This window comes from Dunckerocampus dactyliophorus, chromosome 16, assembly GCF_027744805.1.
Source record: "Dunckerocampus dactyliophorus isolate RoL2022-P2 chromosome 16, RoL_Ddac_1.1, whole genome shotgun sequence".
NCBI lineage: Eukaryota > Metazoa > Chordata > Actinopteri > Syngnathiformes > Syngnathidae > Dunckerocampus > Dunckerocampus dactyliophorus.
Genome location: NC_072834.1, coordinates 6,520,299 through 6,540,446, shown reverse-complemented (window position 1 = coordinate 6,540,446; position 20,148 = coordinate 6,520,299). Strand labels below are relative to the sequence as shown.

The 20,148-nt window shown below is 39.4% G+C and overlaps 1 long non-coding RNA gene across 1 annotated transcript in view; it reads right to left on the bottom strand.

The window, feature by feature from the left end:
- Positions 1 to 1,060: 1,060 nt before the first annotated feature.
- Positions 1,061 to 20,148, bottom strand: part of LOC129168982 (uncharacterized) — a 40,664-nt gene continuing 21,576 nt past the window's right edge. Inside the window, exon 3 of the long non-coding RNA XR_008566364.1 lies at positions 1,061 to 1,919. This is a non-coding gene — a long non-coding RNA (uncharacterized LOC129168982). The remainder of the gene's footprint in view (positions 1,920 to 20,148) is intronic.

Genomic DNA, 20,148 nt, shown 5'->3' with positions numbered 1-20,148 from the left:
AACAGTTTTTGTTATTTACAATCACAAATGTCTTTCTCTGGAGGTCTTAAGCATCAAAAGTAATCATCAAAAATATATTAAACATCCTGCACAGTAAGGTAAAATAACTATGCTCCATATAAAACACAAATTTACTGCAAATTCACAGGACGAGTTCAGGATTGTATGGTTTTCTTGGTTTGATTCCGCGAAAAGTTATTATTGGCTCTTTAGATCACAGCAGTGCCTTTACCACATGGCTGCACAGAGGAAATACATCGTTTTGGTTAAGTGAAACTGACCATTGCACATAATTGGCCGCCAAGACACAGTTCTTCCCCCTGCGGCTGTATGGTGGTTCCCCTCAGTTGCATCTCTTTCATTAGACCGGTCCACAGAACTTGCTGCTGCAGCATGTTGGTGCTCTGTCCAAAATGCAACATTTTTGTCCATTTTATTAACCTCTGTATCATCGGAATACCAAAGCAGCTGGTTCAAAGACAGTGTGACTGCTCCTATGTTACAAAAAAGGGTTACAAAAATGTGTAGAAGTGGTTCCTCAGGGAAAGCTAGGAGGCTGTACAGTTATCTCCTGTGGTGTCACTCTAAACTATACAACCTACTACCTCAGCCTGCGGACCACTGGCAGAAACAGCTGAAGGATATATTATTTAAACATTATACTATTTAAACTATTAAACATTATAATATTTATAATACAACATTTATAGCTAATCTTATTGTTTTTTGATTAAATTAGCTGAATTAAACCAAATGTGAACACTATTTTGTTACATTGACCTGCTAACTTCATTTAACCGTGGGCTGCATGGTAGAAATGATACAGTAAGCCCAACTTTCAAGGTCAGTCAGGGTCGCTGTGGTTTAAAACCTCAACAACAATGGACAACACAGCTCTGTGGTAAAAACGAGTTTCACAAAAGATGGTCCGGATGATTTTAGTGGCTGATGCAGGGGGGCAGGTGTTGCTTCTGCCAAGGAGACACATACCTGTAGATACGAGCTTGTGCAGACTGTTACCACAAGTTCGGATCTACGGGTTTGTGGCATCTGGCATTATCACCTCAGGAGCAAACCAGGAAAAATCATATTGCCTTGAAACTATAAACCCCTCGAACATATTGCTCATATCAGTCTATTGTATTGTTTTCTATTTTGGCATCTTATATTCGGGAAACAGAAACACAATGCTGGACTGTTGCTATACAAAACCAGTGTGGCTGAGCTTAACTTTACAGATATAAATCAGATGTTCTTCTTATATTAAACCACGAAGCACTAAAGCGTGAGTGTGGTTTGTTTAAAATGTTTAAAATGGATTCTTTTGTGGTCAGCGATTGCTTTTCAGAGGAGATATTATTCCATATGTTGCTTTATATGTAGCGAACAAAATGAGAAATTCCACTTATTAATCACGTGAAAGCGGCAGACAGATTAATCAAGTGCTTTTTAAATGACCTTGAGTTTTTAACGACACATGTTATTTGTAATGATTCCATTATGTTATTGTGGGGTAAACCCGCATAAACTAACACGCTCAGTCAAAATACACGATTTAAAAACATTAGAATGTCTTGAATAAATTAGCAGCGCAGAAAACATTGTCATTCTGGAATTAAAAGAAAAAAAATGCATTAATTAGTGTTAAATAGACAAGGTGTGTGTATTAGCACAGTTTTCTTGACTTTTCTACCTAGTATCAACTATATAAATGTAAAAGAAAAAACAAGTGTGCATATGAGACAGCTTCAGTGCCGCACAGTGTGACTGAGACTGGGCGGACAGACGAAAGTATTGCAAATGGCCAACATACCAACAGGGTACAGGCTGGACACAGACGATCAAACGTCCTCTGGTGTCAGATGGACTCTCGCTTTGAGATCCAGCGCAGGCCAGCACTTCAGTGTAAATCGAGAAGCCTGTGAAACAAACACAAAACATCACAAACTGAATGTAAGACTATAAAGAGGAGAGGCTAACATTGACAGATAAGACACAAGTGCAGCCACGTTGTCGAAACTTTTCAACACGTGGAATACACACTCAGAGAAAAATACTATAAGCACTGAAAAAAGATTTCATAACAGTGTAAGTGAACAAAAAGGCAAATAACAACCACACGTAATTAGAGAACATCCCCTCGTTTCTCCTTGTTACGCCCTCCTAACCAGCTGTTCAGTCCTTATTTTCCGGGCTTCAAAATCCTCAAATCGTTTTTTTAAAAAAGGTAAAGCAAGAGAGAAATGGCAAAAGGTTGTAAGCAGTAAGATGTGGATGAGGAGGAGTCGCAGAGCTGGCCACAGAGAAAGTGGAATTTGTGACTAGGCAAAGGGTGGTGTTTTTTTTTTTTTTTTTTTTTTTTGGTGCCTCATTTTGCATGGCTCTTTTGGATCCCAGCAGGATTCTTGGCTGCAGCTCCGTCTCTCCTTAGTGCAGCAAAAATTGCACATATTCCTTTGTCTTTAAAAGAAAATCAACTTAAATTGAGAGCTGAGGCACAGCAAGGGTGAAAGTGAACTGCATATGAGAGAAACGAAGCAGCAGCAAGAAAACAGCAAAAAAAAATTAAAAAATTAAAGTGGAAGATGCTTTTGTTCCCCCCCTCTACAAACATATTATCTCTCAAATGCAAGCTGCAAAATATGCCTCCTCTACTACTAACACAAATACGTAGTCGACGCCTTTCCAAATCTACACCACAGAGTGGGAGAAGGAGAAGCAGACAATTTTCCCTCTCTCCAAAATGGCTGAGGGCCGGGCGAAAAGCAGCTCTGAGCATATGAGAGCAAGAGCGGTGCTCCCCGTCCTGCTTCGGGGAGGGCTGGCCAATCTCTCCCCAGTTTCCCTCTACTCACTCAAACTCTTTGTCCCACTCAGACCCGACCGAGGGTGTACAGCTGGGTCACCAACCCATAAGAACCTGTGCTTGACCAAAAAGAAGCTCTGCAACAAGGACTGATAGAAATGAATATCTGTACCACAATGCAACATCCTGGCATCGTTTGTCCCTTTGTGTCAGTCTTTCAATGGTCTCTGCTTTATGGTTGATAGTCTAATGTATATCGTACATAGTATATGTACTGTATATAGTCGAATGAATCTCCCAGGAAACAAAATGAATATTTTGTTAAAAATATTTGACAGCATTCTGTCTGGGCTTGCAACTGAACAAATCAGAGCTATAGTGTACACCCCAATCACCAATACAGAATTGCCTGTTAGTTGTTTTTTCCCCATTTTTGTTTAGAACATTGCTTAAAAATTGCTTTGTAATAACCACAAATAATAAAAACTGCCATGAAAATTTACATGAAATCATTTAATGCATGCATCACCATTTCACCTGACTTAATCCAAAATGTTGACATCCCCCTTTGTTGGCTTTTTATTTTTTGCCTTCTGTTGATTGGTCAAATTTCTCCAGCACTGCCCATTGGGTCACCTATACAGGCTATATCAGCTTTTTAAATGTTAAGAAAGGAAGAATTGCACAGGATATTAAGCCTCTCTCATACTAGTTTAGCCACAGCATGACAATGGGCGGCTGTCTGCTCCGTAGTCACCACTTGAATCTAAATGAACAGATTTGACTTTCAGGTTATTGCCAAAAACCCAGTCACATTACCGACACGGACAAGGGCCTCTCCAAAACAGAAGGTTGAAGAAACAGAGCCTTTGACGTGGGCATAACCCCAATCCTTAAAGCCACTCTCAGAGCCTGGGAAAGAGGCACAAAGGACAAGGAGCAAACAAAAGACCACATTTTACATTAGGAAATACGTATAACGTTAGGGCATAACAAACGAGTCAGGAAAAAAACAAATGCCGTAAAAACACTGCACTAAAGTTGCTTAGCGTATAAACTAATGACTACCTGTACACGAACTTCATACAAGGGAGATCGTTTGTACGTACAATTTGAAGTCACTGGGGCCACTTCTACATCTACTCATCCTACCTGAAATTAGCCTTCGATTTTTCTGTCTATACCACGACATGTCTGTGTTAAATTTGCACCAAAGTATTCTTTTTAAAGCCATGTTTAATAAAGAGAGGCTTGTCAAATCCAGTAACATTTGTGAGCCACATAACTGTAGCAATAAAGCACTGAGCAAAGAGTAAAGCTTTGAAAATGAGCATAGACTTCAAGGAATGTGAACTGGGTTACATTCTGGGGATTGGCCTTTATTGATACAGCAAGGAATTTGAAAGTAATACCAGATGCTGTAGCTATGACATTGTTGTTAATGACTGGTCTTAAAACATTGTTGAGAGGAGTAAAATTTGCAAACTTAAGAGCTATGATGCAAAACTGTGTCTGTTCGTGTGTTAGACCAACACTACTTTCTAGATTAAAGCAATCCCTCGTTTATCGCTATTAGTAGGTTCCAGACCGTACCCCACATAGTAGGATTCCTTATGTATAAATGGAATATTTTCATAGCAAGAGCAATTTTTTATGTATGCTTTTTTTATTGGTGGACATGATATAACACCCCTATAGTCACCTTTATACTCCTATTTGCCAATATAGTAGACATAATAAGAGTAAATATGCCATTTAAGACATAAAAAAGAGTTGTGCATGTGTGTGTTGCTATAAATGTGTTCCCTAGTGGAGCGGAGTGGTGGACAAACAGGAAGTGATGTTAGGGGTTCAGAATTGAGTTTTAGCTTCCCGTGGATTATGGCCGAAACAATAGTCCATGTTTTTATTATTAATTGTTATTAGGGATTATTGTGCCTGTTGTGAGATTATTTAAACCTGCAATAAAAGCCTGTTGTTGTGACGATCAAGTCTGGCGCTTGTGTGTCTGACCAAACATTACAGTAACATTACTAACATTACTAACTCAGAACCTGCACATCGTTAGCGGGCATTGTAAAACGCTCGCTTCCATTAAAGCGGTAAAACACAACACGGTGTAAACACTCATCCAGTCTGAGTCACATATGCACAGCCACACAAGCATGCTCTTCTAATGTAAGTTATTCTCGCTAGCTTCCCGCCACGATTGAGCAGTCCGCCGAGGAACTACTTCCCCACACGAACGTTCCTTGGCGTCACAATGACATAATTTCATTCGCATGATTTCACTTTCTGTGAGATTCCATGTCTACAGTAAATTCTATTTTTATTGGCCAATTCCGCAATTCCGTTAGGGCCCTACATGTCTCATAACTGTAACATTACTGACGCCTAGTGACCAGAATACTGTACTACATATAACTTGTCTTTTAATATTTTATGACTAATAATAGTCCATAGTCAACCACGAAACAGAGGTCATTTGTTCATTTTTGAAAAACCACAGTAGCGTGAGGGAGCAATGTTCGAACTGCAATGTAGCGAGGGACAACTGTAATTGTGTTTAGTTCCTACATTTCTTTTCTACTGCAATAGCAAAGTAAACATGAACTGTAGTATGCAGCAAGATTCTTCAAAAAAGAAAGCCCGTCTTGTGTTTCTCTTCTTTTCTTATTATCTGTGGTTATTCTCTGCATCATAAACTAGGCAAGACAGTTACCCAGTAAAGAAATCAGGAATTTGAATCTAAAAATGTAAATTTGTCTTGCATGGTCGTCTCCGACTTGCTTCTGGGTTAACAGCATTTGTTACAAGACTATCATAATATTTTTTGGAATCATTACCAGCTGAATTTAGCCTCCCAGGGGGGCAGGCACTACGAGTGGCTGAGTCCAATTATTTGGATATAGCAGTTAAAACAAGAGATAACCGCCCACGGTCCAGCCTGTCATTGTTTGGTGCTGCATGCACAAACGAGTGAAACTGGTAAAACTACTGAAACCGCCATCAATAGCACTGCTACATGGTAAATGATTGCTTGTGGGTGATTGTGGTCAAAAATACATGTTAAGATGTGTTGAGTATTAAGGACAGACAAACTTAATAATGGAAAACTGGATAATGGAACTATGATATCCTACTACTCAAGCTACTTGAGAATCATACGTGGTATTAGCTAAAATTAGTTAAAATAAGCTTTGCTTCTTCCTTCTCCTTTTGGACATGTGAAAATGCCAATTGTACTATGTGATGTATTTCACTTCAACTTGTATGCAAATAAATTAAACCATTACCATTACCAACAATAGCAATAATTGGACACTACATGATTTTTAGACACAATCAATACATAATTAACTCAAAAATATTTGATTCATAACTATTGCAGCTGGTGTGTGTTAGAAGCAAAACAGAAGGCGTTCAAGGCGCTTCCCCTGCTAATTAATGTGCGTAATGGCGGAGTACATGAAAGGTAACCATTGTTATTGGTTCGGCGAATGTGTCACATGCCAAAATAACAGGTTTTGTCCTTAACGAAAAACGGTACAATTACAACAATGGTGAGTAGAGGCAAAGGGCACTCATATGCGTATATTGGTAGTAGGCCTGTCACGATAATCAATAAATCAATTATTCACAGGATAAATAAAAACAAACTTAATAGTTTTGACCACCTCGATAAATTGACATGTGCATGCGTGTTTGTTTTCCTCCTCTCTCTCTGTCAAACAGGCTGGATGATGTGATGGTTCATTGTGCCTCAACACCTGGGCACGTTGGTTCTATAGCAGAATGAACGAAGTGATTGAACCCTCCTGTCAGTCATTGTCCCAGTGGGTGGAGTCAGGGCTGCTAGCGAGTGCTGCAGCCTGCATGTGAGCAAACGCTAATATGAATGAAGGCACAAAAGCGATGGTCTCTAAGCCGGATGCCACAGCCCAGTTTAAGAATATTCCGGTTTAAAACAAAACTAACATGTACACCGACGAACCGATATGCTGCATTTGTTGGAAAATAGTGGCGACAAAGATGGGAAATACAAGCAACTTGCAAGCACACCTCAAACACAACCATCCTGTCCAGTTTTCCCCAACTGGAAAAAAAAAAGTGTCTCGAGGTGCAGTGGAGTCTTCATCCCGGCAGTCAATGCTTACTGAGACGTTTGGTCAGCAAAGCAAATATAAACAAAACAGCTCAAAATGGTGCACGCTGACAGACAGTGTCATTCGCTATGTGTTATGCCTTCCTGTTAAGGAATAATACCCAATGTTCATTATTTATTCAAGTGCAATTTTGTTTACAGAGACTTGATACTCCATTTTATTTATTGATTTTATTGTTGTGTGAGCTTTTATTGGAGTGCTTTTTTTCTTAACAGAGACAGAGTCTAATTATTATTGTTTTTGCTTTTTTATGTTGTTGGATTGGTTAATTTATTTGATTTAAAAAGCTTTTGACATTCCAACTGCAATGTTAAATACTCTTGAGAAATTAAAGTTTATTGCTTTTGATACAGCGTACTCGCATTACTATGCCATATATCATCATTACATTAATGTTGACAATAATATCGTTTATCGTCAATAATTTGGAGGACAATTATCATCCAGCGAAATTTGTTATCGTGACAGGCCTAACTGGTAGTGAGTTGGAGATACCACTGAACTTAAGACATATTTACTACTGAACATAAAGTTAACATTGTAAGGAGACAGCAACACAAACTGTGATGTCATACAAACGGAAGCTAACATTTATACATAAAAGCTAGACGAGATTTTGGAAATTGACACCTTGTACAAAATTTTTACTCACCTCAAAATGACTTTGCCTTTGTGAAAGTCCAGTTTCACGCAAAAAAGTGTCTAGCTGAAAAAATTAAGTAATCTGTTAAGTTATCAAAAACTGAACATAAACCGTTTTGTTGCATTTCCGACATGCGTCTTGCAAATTCATACACTTTGTATGATATTTTCTTCACGCTACTTAACAGGAGTGGGCTGGGTAGTTGAGGCCTGTGTGTAAAAAGCATCCTACTATCCAGTGAAATGCCTGGATAACGCTTGCAGTGAGATGGATAATGTACCAGCCGCAGATACGAGAGAGCGGTCATATTTATTACTGCAAGTTCTCATTCAAACATCTTTGGTTTGTGATGTTTCATTACATTTTAATATCTTTTCCTGCTTTCATCTCTTCCATCTTTTGCAGTTGCTTGTCCCACTCTGTTCCCTCCTCTCACTTTCCTTCTGATATATTCTGCTCACGCACAACTGCGGCAGCATTTCTCCAGTCCTCCCATTAATCCACACTACAGACATCTTGGCCCACTGTCTTGTCCCTGGAAGTCTGGGCCATACCAACAGAAGAGCGCTTTTTTTACTATACTGACACTTTTGGCAATACAGCGTACATCATATGTTACGCCCCACTAAAAAAAGATTTAGAGTCAAAAGAAAGGCTATATTAGGATACACAGTATGCTAACCCCAACTCTAGCAGCTCTACCTAAACCGTGCTGCAATTTGCGTCCACCTTCAAGAAAACCTCCATAAACATCCTCAAAGCTTGTTTTGGCCAGGTCTGGTCAGCCCGTAATAGTGTACTGCACTGTAAGCGGTTCAGCTGCGTTTGAGCCACAGCTGGTCATTTCCTCAGGTGGTAAAGCTGCTGGCATTATATCAGAAATCACTACATTGCTACTTTCTGCTTAGCAACGTGAAAGGTTTTTGATCAGTTGAGATTAAATGAAACATTGAGCTCTTTGTTCATACATGTAACTGGATTGTTGATTGGGCAATGACTACATCAAGAATTAAATGTTTGCCAACACATTTCAAAATGATGAACAGTTACTTCTCATATTGTTTTTTTTTACATCACTTTCCTCGAGGACATCATAATTTTAACATCCAGTTTGGACAAAATACTAGAGATGTGCTAGCGTATTTTGACATTTCCATGACCATGACTGTGATTACAATTTTTCTATTTTCAGAGTACACTAGAGTTCATTAGCTGTTTTAGTCAGTCAAGCACAAGAAACCAACAAAATTGCACACGTGATAATCCCTCTCTTAACTCAGGTTTAGATTGCAAGCCAAAATGTGAAACAGTCCAGTGCAATCGCTCTATCTTTACCTATTAACACTCAGCAGGATGTCCTTATTAAATGTTCTTGCACTCCAGTTTGGACAATAAACTCTCACTGTGAGAGGATCTGTCTGAAAAAATACCATCATTTAGTTCATTATTTTTACCTGATAATGCAGACAAAGGCTCTTTGGAACCAAAAGCCAATTTGGAAGGTGTTTTGGTTGTATTACAACACTTAACACTAAGAAATTATTACATGTACAGTATAATCAATAACACAAATCTGAAACAGAAACAAAGTAACTATTTTCTAGGGGTGGGGGAAATCGATTCTTAGATGCATCGCGATGCGGACATTGACGATTATGAATCCATTCACAAATGTCAATGATCGATGCTGACGGAACAAAAAAAACGGAACAAAAAGACGGAAAGCGGAAGTGCCACCCAGACAGTTTATGGTGGCACACCTAAGACGCTACCAGAATGGCTGAGCGTAAACTCCAACCCGGATCCGTTGGATTTAAAGCGAGCGTCAGGAAGCACTTTGGACTTCGCGTAGTTGAAAGTAAAAATGAGCTGGACAAGAGCCAAACAATATGCAAGCTTCGTCATACAAGCTTAATAATAATCGTTTTATTCAAGATTCAAGATTCAAGAGTTTTATTGTCATATGCACAGTAAGACAGGTAGTTATACTATGCAATGAAATTCTTATTCTGTTCATTCTCCCAAAAAAGAAAGAAAACACAAGAAAATGAATAAGAACATCATTTATCATCGCATCGCGGCCTCTGAATCGTAATCGCATCGAATCGTGAGGTGGCCTACTATTTTCCAACAAGCTGCATTTAAGAACTTGAAAACACACCTGCCCTTAGGGCTTTTTTAATGAATGTTTGAAGACAAATTGCTGTTTTGACCATGATATTTTTGGCTGTGATAACAATTACCAAAAAGAGTTAAATCACTCCTAATGGGTGGCACACTACCTCTTAAAGATTGTTAAAGGTTGTTGAGGAGATTGAGAGAAGATCGAACACAATGACAGAGCAGGGGAAGGGTGTAGAAATAATACACTCTAATTACTGTATTAAGCACATCATTTTCTTTTATCTGATGGGTCTGCTGGTCTAGAGATTTCACTTAGATAATCGTCAAATGGTCAACACATCATTCATGACAGGAATGTGTGAGATTTACAGGGAATTCATTTGACGAAGGCCATCAGGCCGAGGAACCAGTCAGCAAGCACAAAGAAACAAAACTCCTTATTTTCTGGAAATGTTACTTGATGTATATTTCTCCGACCTCGTGCGGCAGCAAAATACAGATAAACAGCTACAATGTTTCCAGCTACTAGGTATAATTTTACTTTGAAATTGCTCACATCACCTCATCAGCCACCCTGCGTGTTTACAATTTCTTTCACTCTCCATTCCTACCATTTCAGACCCTTATTTTCCTACCCTCTATCCTGCCTCTCTCACATTCATTCAGTTAATTTTGAACTCTGCAATGGTAGACAGGCAAAGAGGGTAGCTCCATGGTTACCTGGCACCAGGCCATCTCATTACACTGCCAATTGATTCTGGCCTGCCGCCATGTCCGCTGCCTCACCCCCCACTGCCTGCCCCACACCGTCCACCATCTCTGCATCCCAGACTGTCTGCAGCAGAGGGGGATTTCAGCACACAGGAAGAGAAGAGGCAGACAGCTTCACAAACATACAGAAAGCACAGCTCACCGTCATGCATGGCATCAACAAATAAATTCAAATGAGCAACATACAATGCGCAAACAATAAATAATACCAAGATGAAAATAATTGACTACTAATAGGAATAATAGGAGCATCAAACCCTTGTTCAAGCTAAAAAGGCTAACATTTCTGTAAAATAAATAAATAAGCAAAAAAAATATTGTATATTTCTGTGGAGTGTCAAATGATGGAATGAGAACTACTACTGAAGAGTGTACAAAACTGATGTGAGCCGGTTTAGTATATAGTTGCATCCAGACGGAAAGGCATCACTGAGTGAACAGGCATGCAGACGGAATCACGTGACACACCAAACCATAGAAGAAGAAAGAAGGAATGCGCATAAGTCCGTCGTCTTCAACTTTCGAGAAGACAACATAATATCAGGAGAATGTCGACTAAGATGAGTCATGTCCGTCAAAATATTCAGATATATTCTGTCGGCTAGTCGTCAAATTTCACTTCTGGTCACGTGATGACAACGAGGCAGCGGTGGGTCGGTGACGTCATCGTTCTCGTATTGCCTGTCGACACGGCAACAACAAGCAGGCGTTTTCAAACTTTCCCACTATGAAAACAGTTTTCAAAAAATATCGTATCAGGTCAGCCGGACTGCTGTTCCCGTGTGGATGGGAGGCTGAAACGATATAATACGAGGGGTGCTATACATGTGGATAGCCCCTCAGTAAACACATCTTTGACAAAGGTTTGAATCACTCATTGTCAATCAGCAATTGCTCCCATGCTCTACCGTTAAAACACAAAATAAAAGATCCATATATTGAAGCAGATGCACTGATTCTATTTCAATGATCGGCCAAAACCTTAGTAAAATGTAGCTAAATATAATTTACCACACTGCAAGTTCTCACTCAAAATCCCCAGCTGACTTGAAATGTCATTCCTTATAAGGGTACATCGAGCAAATGCGATGACATTCCTACGTTTGACTTTAGACTCATATTTACATAATTTATACTGAGACACAGTTCATAGCAGTTTTAGACCAAACTCAATCCTTACACGGTGTTCCCAATATCTAAGCTGTCTGCTCCAAAATAATCTTGTGCAGTTTGGAGCCAAAGTCTCACTCAGAGGCCCGGATCAATGTCTAATGAGTCATGTCACCCAGAGACTCTCAGTCAGTAAAGTGCAGGGCAGTTTCACTTCTCTCGCAGAGCATCTGTCTAGGTGTGACTCACAGTAGTACAGTAGCTGGCTGCTCCTTCTGCCACTGCTGACAGATGCCGAGGTCATGGCCTCTCTATCACATGGGATTTGAGGGTATAAGGCGTCAAAGGGATCATAAAGCCATATAACAGAGCGACTACCGTGCTTTCAATGCCATGAAGCCAGTTTTTCAAATTCCAGTGAGAAAGACAATGTAAGAAATCAAACATTAATTATTTGCTGCAATGAACCTCAAAATATGGAAAGTAATATGGAAAGTAGGTATGCGTGCCTTCAGGCAGACCGTTTCTGCAATCATGTATGATATTCTTGACTACTATCTGCAACAGAAATTCAGTTCACCCATATTGGTATAGACATGTAGGCTAAAAAGTTCAGGAGGAATTTAACCTTGAGAGTGGACTGAATTATCAATGAACTAGTTTACAGAACAGAAAGAAAGACAAAAAAGATCCGACGGGTAATCCATAAAATAAAATTAAAACATTTAAAAAGTCGGACTGCAGTTACTAAGTATCACAAAAATTATTCTGACACGTGAAACTGTTTAAACCGATAGTTTGGATTTTTTGACATGAAGTTGTATGAACTGTGTATTACTCTTTTGAACGCATATTGGTTTGGGAAGCCAAACTCTTTACTTAAGTGACCCAACCAACTAACTGAAACTATGCTCCTCATCACCGAAACCCGACCAGAACTCGGCTCACGGGACGGACGAAGTAGGAGGTAAGTCGCTGTTGGTGCACTACACTGCTGATGGGGATGTCATACAACTTCATGTGAAAAAATTTGAACTATGCCTTTAAGGGTAACATGCACGTTCTCTTTCTTTTACAATGTTTACAAATCACTTTAGTGACAAAACAATATGTTTATTTCCCCAATGCAGTACTCAACTTTCTTTCTCATACTTCTGCTATCTAACCTTCAAGATGTGCTCATCTCGTTGCTTTGTGAAGTTCAGTAATAAAATCGGATTACAGTAATCCCTCGTTTATCGCGCTTAATTGGTTCCAGATCTGACCATGATAAGTGAGTTGCAGCATAGAAAACCTTTTTACGATCTTCTAAATATGGATTTTAACATTATTAGAGCCCTCTCGACATGAAATAACAGCCAATAGTCACCTTTACACTCATATTACCCAATATATAGATAGATATAATCATAGAAAATACACCATTTAAGACAGAAATAAAACTGCTTGTGTGTGTGGCAATAAATGTGTTCTGGACGTGTGGACAGGAAGTGACGCCACGGAGTTGAGTTTTAACTGTATTACGGACACAACAGTAGCGATTATCATTATTATTATTATTATTATTATTACTGTGCCAGTGGTGAGATCATTTAAACCTTCAATAATAGCCTGTTTTTCCGGCGATCAAGTATTGTATATGTATATGTATATGTTTTACCTACTGACATCTAGTGACCAGCGTAGAATAGTGCATATTGAATGCGACTTCGTAATGCCTTATATTTGTGTTTTAGTTAATTTAGCCATTTTCATGTTTGAAAATGCTTAATGCTATCTTTTTATTTTTTATTTTTTTTTACTAATAGGCCGTATTCCGTATGCATCTAAAAGCTTCGATAAATGCACACCAATACAAGCAGTCCATTTCAGACTCCGTTCCAGCATGTCTATCCAGCAGCGCCCGAATCCATCATGCAGCACACACGTGGTCACAACAGCGTGTGCTAACAAAGGAGCAGGAGCGATGTCGTCAAAGTCTGGAAAAAAAAAGTCGAGACAAATGTAAAACCACAAGTCCCCCACAGTGGCACAGAATCTGGAAAGTTCCACACAACCAACCGCATCGCACATCCGAAGCAGTACCACAAAAAGCAGAATGAGGGTCCTAGCAAGACCACAGAGAAACAAACCTCCGGCTCCCCAAAACAACCATCGACACCCAAAACATCAGCAAAGAGTGAGAAAGTGAGGTTTTCTCATACTTGAGCAAACCTTTTTCAACATTCCACACTAAAAAATAAGTAATAAAAGTATGTATGATTCACCGTATCGGATTGATATCGGTACCATCCAATACTCCAGACTGCAATATCGACTGAAAACGTTGTATCCCAGTGTTCCAGTTCTTTGGAATCTGTTGCCACGGGTGATGTCACCATGCATGTTGCATCATTCACCAGTGCAGCCAGCAGGAAACATGGGTCCCAAGCGGCACAAACACTCGAAATTTTAATTACATTTAATGAGAAAGGATGACAACGGGGCAAATTGCAATACTTGCAAAGTGGATATTTCATGAAAGGGAGGAAATACTACCAATATCCAAAAAAACATTTGCACTCACAGCATGCGATAACTTTGAATGTATGTTGTGTTTTCGATTCATGTGTGCAGGTGTCCTCCACCACGTCTGAGAGGGTTCTCCACAGCTGAAGACACCATAAGTCCAGAAATAAGCGGATATGCTTTTTTTCTGTTAATTCTTCAGAGTTGATGGTTGTAGAAAGGCACAATCCACAGCTCCATTGGACTTGACTTGATTCTATGTGTGACTGGCTGACGTAGTTTTATTTTTAAGTGCTCAGCTCATATATCCTTTTAAAAAGGAGAATTGTAATTTCTATTTGAAAAATGTTACTGGACATTCTTGTGTAACTACCACAGAATAATTTATGCTGTGTTTTGTTCTACTGTGATGAAAATATAATCTAAAATTGAACTAAAATTAATCGTAGATTTTCCACCACACTGCAGAAGAATATTTCTTTAGTCATTATGATTGTTTTATATTTATTTTCAAAACTTATTTTGTTCTGGCTCCTCATCAAGAAGACCTAGAATGTGGGCCTCTTAAGACCTCAATGTTGGGTTTGTAAGGCCAGGTTACTTCTCAACTAATTTCTCCTTTTTTCTAAATGAGTGAATGAACGAATCGTTCAGAAAAATAAAAAATGGAATTAGAATTGTAAAAATCGTATCAATTCCCATTCCTAATCGGGACACTCCAAAAAGGTAGACCAACAAAAGATGCAACAGAAAATCATCAATAATCAAAACAAACAGTTACAGGCTTTGAGATTTTTATATTTGATGAATATGTTGAAAAACGGTTATAATGAGTAGGTTTGCGTCAGTCATCTGTATAAGAGGTTTTGATAAATGGCAGCAAAAATAATACTGGTGCTTCTTGTGTTGAACTTTAAAAGGAATGACACCGTGAAGAATTGCATTAATGTCTTGTGACTCTGCTCCTTTATAACATTCCCTGACATTCTCAACATGACAATTAATTAAAGGTTTAACATCCAAGCTAGAGCTGTTTAACTATACAAATTCTTCATTTTCATAGTCAGACTCTGTATTCTGTTCTTTTACTCTTACTTTGAAGCTGCGGTGGTGGCAATTATCCTTTGGTGAACTACTCAACATCAGCTGGTGAGCTACTTGCTGTAGACCCCTGTGATAGCGTCAGTGTTTAAAGCTGTACACACTACGTGTTTCTGTTGCACAGCTACGACACACAACTAGTGTTTTGAGTATTCTAATGATAACAAGAGAGCAAGACTGTTAAGTCACAGTTTAAAAAAAGTTGTGATGATGATTAATGTATCCCATGAACATGATAGCCACTTGTACCGCCGAGCTAGCTAGATGCCGCCAGCCAGGCATGTAAACAAAAATGCCAGAAAGTGGAATGATATTGAAACGTGAGCTATCACACACGCTGGCATAGATAGGCTTAACATTTCACTGGCTATTGTTCATTCTCCCGATAATAAGAAACAAAGTGAAAGTCAACACAAGACGTGTCACATATCTGGTCGCATGCGCAAGTGCTGGCAAGGCCGACAGGAGACCAAGCGTCATCCCCGCTGCATGCTGATCAAAATAAAGTACATTTTTATGATATTTCAAATCGTTTTCAAACTAATTGTGGTCAATATGTGCGTAAATAAGCTATGTACTGTATTTATCTACACAACATAGTCATACAATATATTAGTTCAAATTGTTTTCAAATAATAATAAAAAATGTTATGGTGTGGCGACTTTTATTTTGTAGTGGCACATCGCCACGATCAATTACATGTAGCGGAAACCCTGTCTATCCTTTATAGAGCAATACATTATACAGTCAATATGACAAAACATGTTTTCTCTCATAAGAAAGGTATGTTCAAATCCTAAAATAATTGTAATAACAATAACATTGTGTCCAAATGCCGATTTAACATTGTGTGTTATGTCATATGCATCATTATACTGCATGTTTGCCTCTGTAGGCACTGAGTTTAGAAGCATTTATTTTATTATATGGTTGTCACCCTACTCTTGCTGATATGCAAAAGGCAATAAAGACATTTTCTAATGCAAGTCTGCCTCTCATAAAAGTAAAGGTTAAGAGATGTTACTCCCCAACTTTGGGCCCCTTTCCTGTACATGCGCATGGGTTGTTTAAGGACACAGTGAACCAGGCTACCCGATCAAGTGAAGGGGCCATGCAGGGGGAGTAACGACAGGACGGCCAAGTGGAAGAATTTTCATGGAATCCAAAGAGCTAAAGCTGCTGGCTTAATACGAGGAGGGTGTGGAAAGAGCTGGAAGAAAGAGAGTGGATTGGCTGATCTGAACAGAGAGGGAGGAGCCTGTTACCCAGGCGGAGCAGCGCATAGGGTAGTGGGTGTTCAAGTGTCTACCAACCTGACAAAATTTACAGCAAAAGTGAGAGGCACCATAGAGTAACTGAGAGATGAAACAGACGTTTGAAATCTGTGACAGAGCAGTAGACAGACGTCATTTCTGATTCTTTAAAACTTTAAGATTCAAGCTCAGTTCTGAGCAGTTTTATGTCAATCTGGTTTTGAAATACACCCCATCACACCTTTGCTCTCAGGGGATGTGAGGTGCCACAAAGACATTCTCCGGTTGCTCCCTCCTGCTCTCCATTTTCTTACCCCTTGTTACCTTGTCCCCCCCTTTCCAATGTCCCTCTCCTGTTGCTCTCCTTTCTGTGTGAGTGTGAGTGTGTCTGGGTCCTGCAGGAGAGGCTTTGTCTGTGAACACTGGAGCCCAGACCGGCTCACGGGGGCCAGATCCATGAATACCCACACTGTTAGAGCCGCTCTTTCACTTCACACCACTTTCTCTACTGGAATGCCTGGGCAGTGAGGTAAGAAACACACACACACACACTCGACACAAACTGAGTGAGTCATGCAGTGATGAAAAGCCAGTGTTTTGTGTGTGAACCCTCTCACCCTGGACTCACATCCTGAGATCCTTTCTCCTCCATCAGTCCCTGCCAACTTCTCCCTCTAATTAAAGACTATTGGGTCCAATAGCAGTGGCCCAATATCCCCCAGACCAAGCCTCATCCCCAACCCAAAGAGTTCCTGAGTATAGCCTCCACAGAATGTGAATGACTGAGGTGATTAACAACTTCTCAGGGTTTCTAATTCCTCTGTTAATGGTGTACTTGGCCACAAGATCCATTGTAGCTTTTACAGAAAAGCCACCAAAAAATAAGTTCATTGTTGAAATTAATATTAGTTAGTGTCTTTAAGGAAGTTCATTCGTGTGATTTGAACTTATGATGCAACTGTATCTCTTCGGCTGGATTTACACTATGCTTCATATGACATAATTCATATTTTTTTTTGCCCCCCCAGTAGTAAAATAATGGGTCATGGCTGCAGGGCCGCCATTGGCCAAATCGGAGCCCAGGGCAGAATTCATTACAAAATGACTGAACAGGTGCCCCGACAGGAATTCTGGTTCCCGTGAAAAAAAACACATTGGGCCCATGAGCTGTGGTCACCACATCTCTGGGACATAACTGACCCATTAAACACTATTTTTATACTATTTGACTTCAACCTGAATTTAGAGCATGTTTTGGAGTACTATGGATACATTATTCAATAAATTCTTTTCAGTGCAAAATAACAAATTAAGAGAATAATAAAAAAAAAAACTTCGGGGATGGGATCAAATGTCCGTCCCCCGCTTTTAAAGGCAGCAGCCGTACCATTACACCACCAGGGACTAACAGGTGGGTTGGTGAATTCTGCTTCTTATTCTGCTACTTCCTGTCAATGATTGTGGCAAAGAGTGCGGTGTCAGATTACTAGTTTCTCTCCTGCCTCGGGCTGACTTGGTGCGCCATGTCTCATGGCAGAGAGTGCATACTTCGTGTATTTGCCAAGAAAGTGCCACTTGCGCAAAATGGGGCCCCCCATATTTCGTAGGGCCTTATGCACAGTGCAAGTTTTGCTTGTAGGGAATGTGCTTGGAATCGTATCTCCTCAAGTCAGAATCAGGCAAAATGCGGCTTAAAAAATACTGACCATGCGTGAACAGATCAACACAGCTGATCAATGTGAAACCAAAATATGTTGCTGAATGACACGCACGTCTAACAGTGGAACCTGGGTTAGCGTCCACCTCCATTCACATGTTTTTTTATCGTACATTTTCCTGTTAGTGTTCAATTTGGCACATGTCTTGTCATGTTGTTAATACACTGTGTGAGTTCTACTGTATTCCAAATCCATTTTTATCACAAACGTCCATAGCTTGCTAGCTTGCTAACAAAATGGCAACCGACATCGGAAGTCGGTTATGTCACCCCGTCTATGATGTCACCAATTTTAAATGCATATATATATATATATATATATATATATATATATACTGTATATGGCAAATGAAAGGGATAAATTGAAAAATAAGAATAATAAATACAAACAAAAAACATTTAAGGTTACTTTTACATTCATTGAAGACGTGACTGTTCCCAAAGACACGATATGGCAGCGAGACACCACACGGACACCATCTTTTGTCATGTGTTATTTCTTGAATTCAATAGTGTTTCTCACTATCTTTATCAAATGGAACTAAAACTGAAAACGTTATTTATCATTATGTGTTTACTCTACAGACATGCTCTATAACCTACCATAGTCATTAATGTTGGTAGCAGGCGGATCTTTGGATTGGAAAAGCCACAGCTAGGTTGGAAAGTCTCCTTTCAGAAACCTGTGGATGATGTCATACCTTACACACTGGGCCTTTGCAGCATCTACAGTCTGCGGTCACTCATTTCTACCTCAACAAGCTACTCCTTTTCATTTTGGACATCACTCTTGAGAAGTTACGTCACCTAGACATTCTAGTAAACAACTTACAAATGACTCCAGTTTGGAAAATGCCAAATATTACACAAACATAACCAGACTGTTACACATGTCTGCCATGAAGACAGAGTAAGCCAGCTAATAATCTGCAAGGATGAGATGCCACTAATTCGAATGAAAGAATGAAACCCAGAATGTGGAGTGTGTGCCATGCAATATCTATTCAATCAATTCAATTCAACAAATAAGATTCGTGGCACCAACATTATACAGTAACATTATACAGAACCATTATTTAAAGTTCAAGGATAAGTACCACTTATTAGCATTTATGAATAATTGTTGCGTTTAACTTTAAAGGGCTAGTTTGGATTTTTTGACATCCCTATCAGCAGTGTAGTGTATCAATGGTGACATTCCCCCCACTTTGTTCTGGTTGGATTTCGGTGAGGAGGAACATAGTTCCGGTTATTTGCTGGGTAAACTTTAGTAAAGAGTTTGGCTTCTCAAAACAATTTGCGTTTTAAAGCATACATTTGGGTCACAAAATCGTTGCTGACAAAAAAGTCAGACCTCTCAGTGCTCAGCGTTATTTCCTCTTTGTTCGTATCACCCTCGCCTGTCCATTGTTGTGTGTGTGTTTAGTGCGGCCTGTACATTAATAAAAAAAAAATCTTTAAATTTGGTGAGAATTTACAGTAATTGACTTTTCTTTTGACATGTTTTTTTACATACATTAATGTACTTTTGAACCATAATTTTTTACTTTGTTTCCAGTCTTTCTAAACATTTCTATCCAGAAAGTCCCCCGTTAACTTCCCTTCCACAACCTTCCATGAATAACTGCAGGGATGCTTCTTTAAAGTAGAACAAGAAGGAAGACATCTTCTACCATCGGCTGTCCCGACTAGCTTTCCTCAACCCAGACTGGGGAAAACACATGCACTGACACAGATGGAAATACACAAAAAGCAAAAAACCCAGAAGACATTGAACTGTAGAAAAGCGTGCCAAAGTGGCAGTAAGTAAATCCCCATTTTTTCTAATAGATATATTGTACAAATCTTAATATGGGTTTTCGTGTCAAATTTCACAGCACGGTTGCCAAGTGGTGAGCATGTTAGCCACACAGTCAGGAGATCGGGAAGACCTAGGTTCGAATCTCCG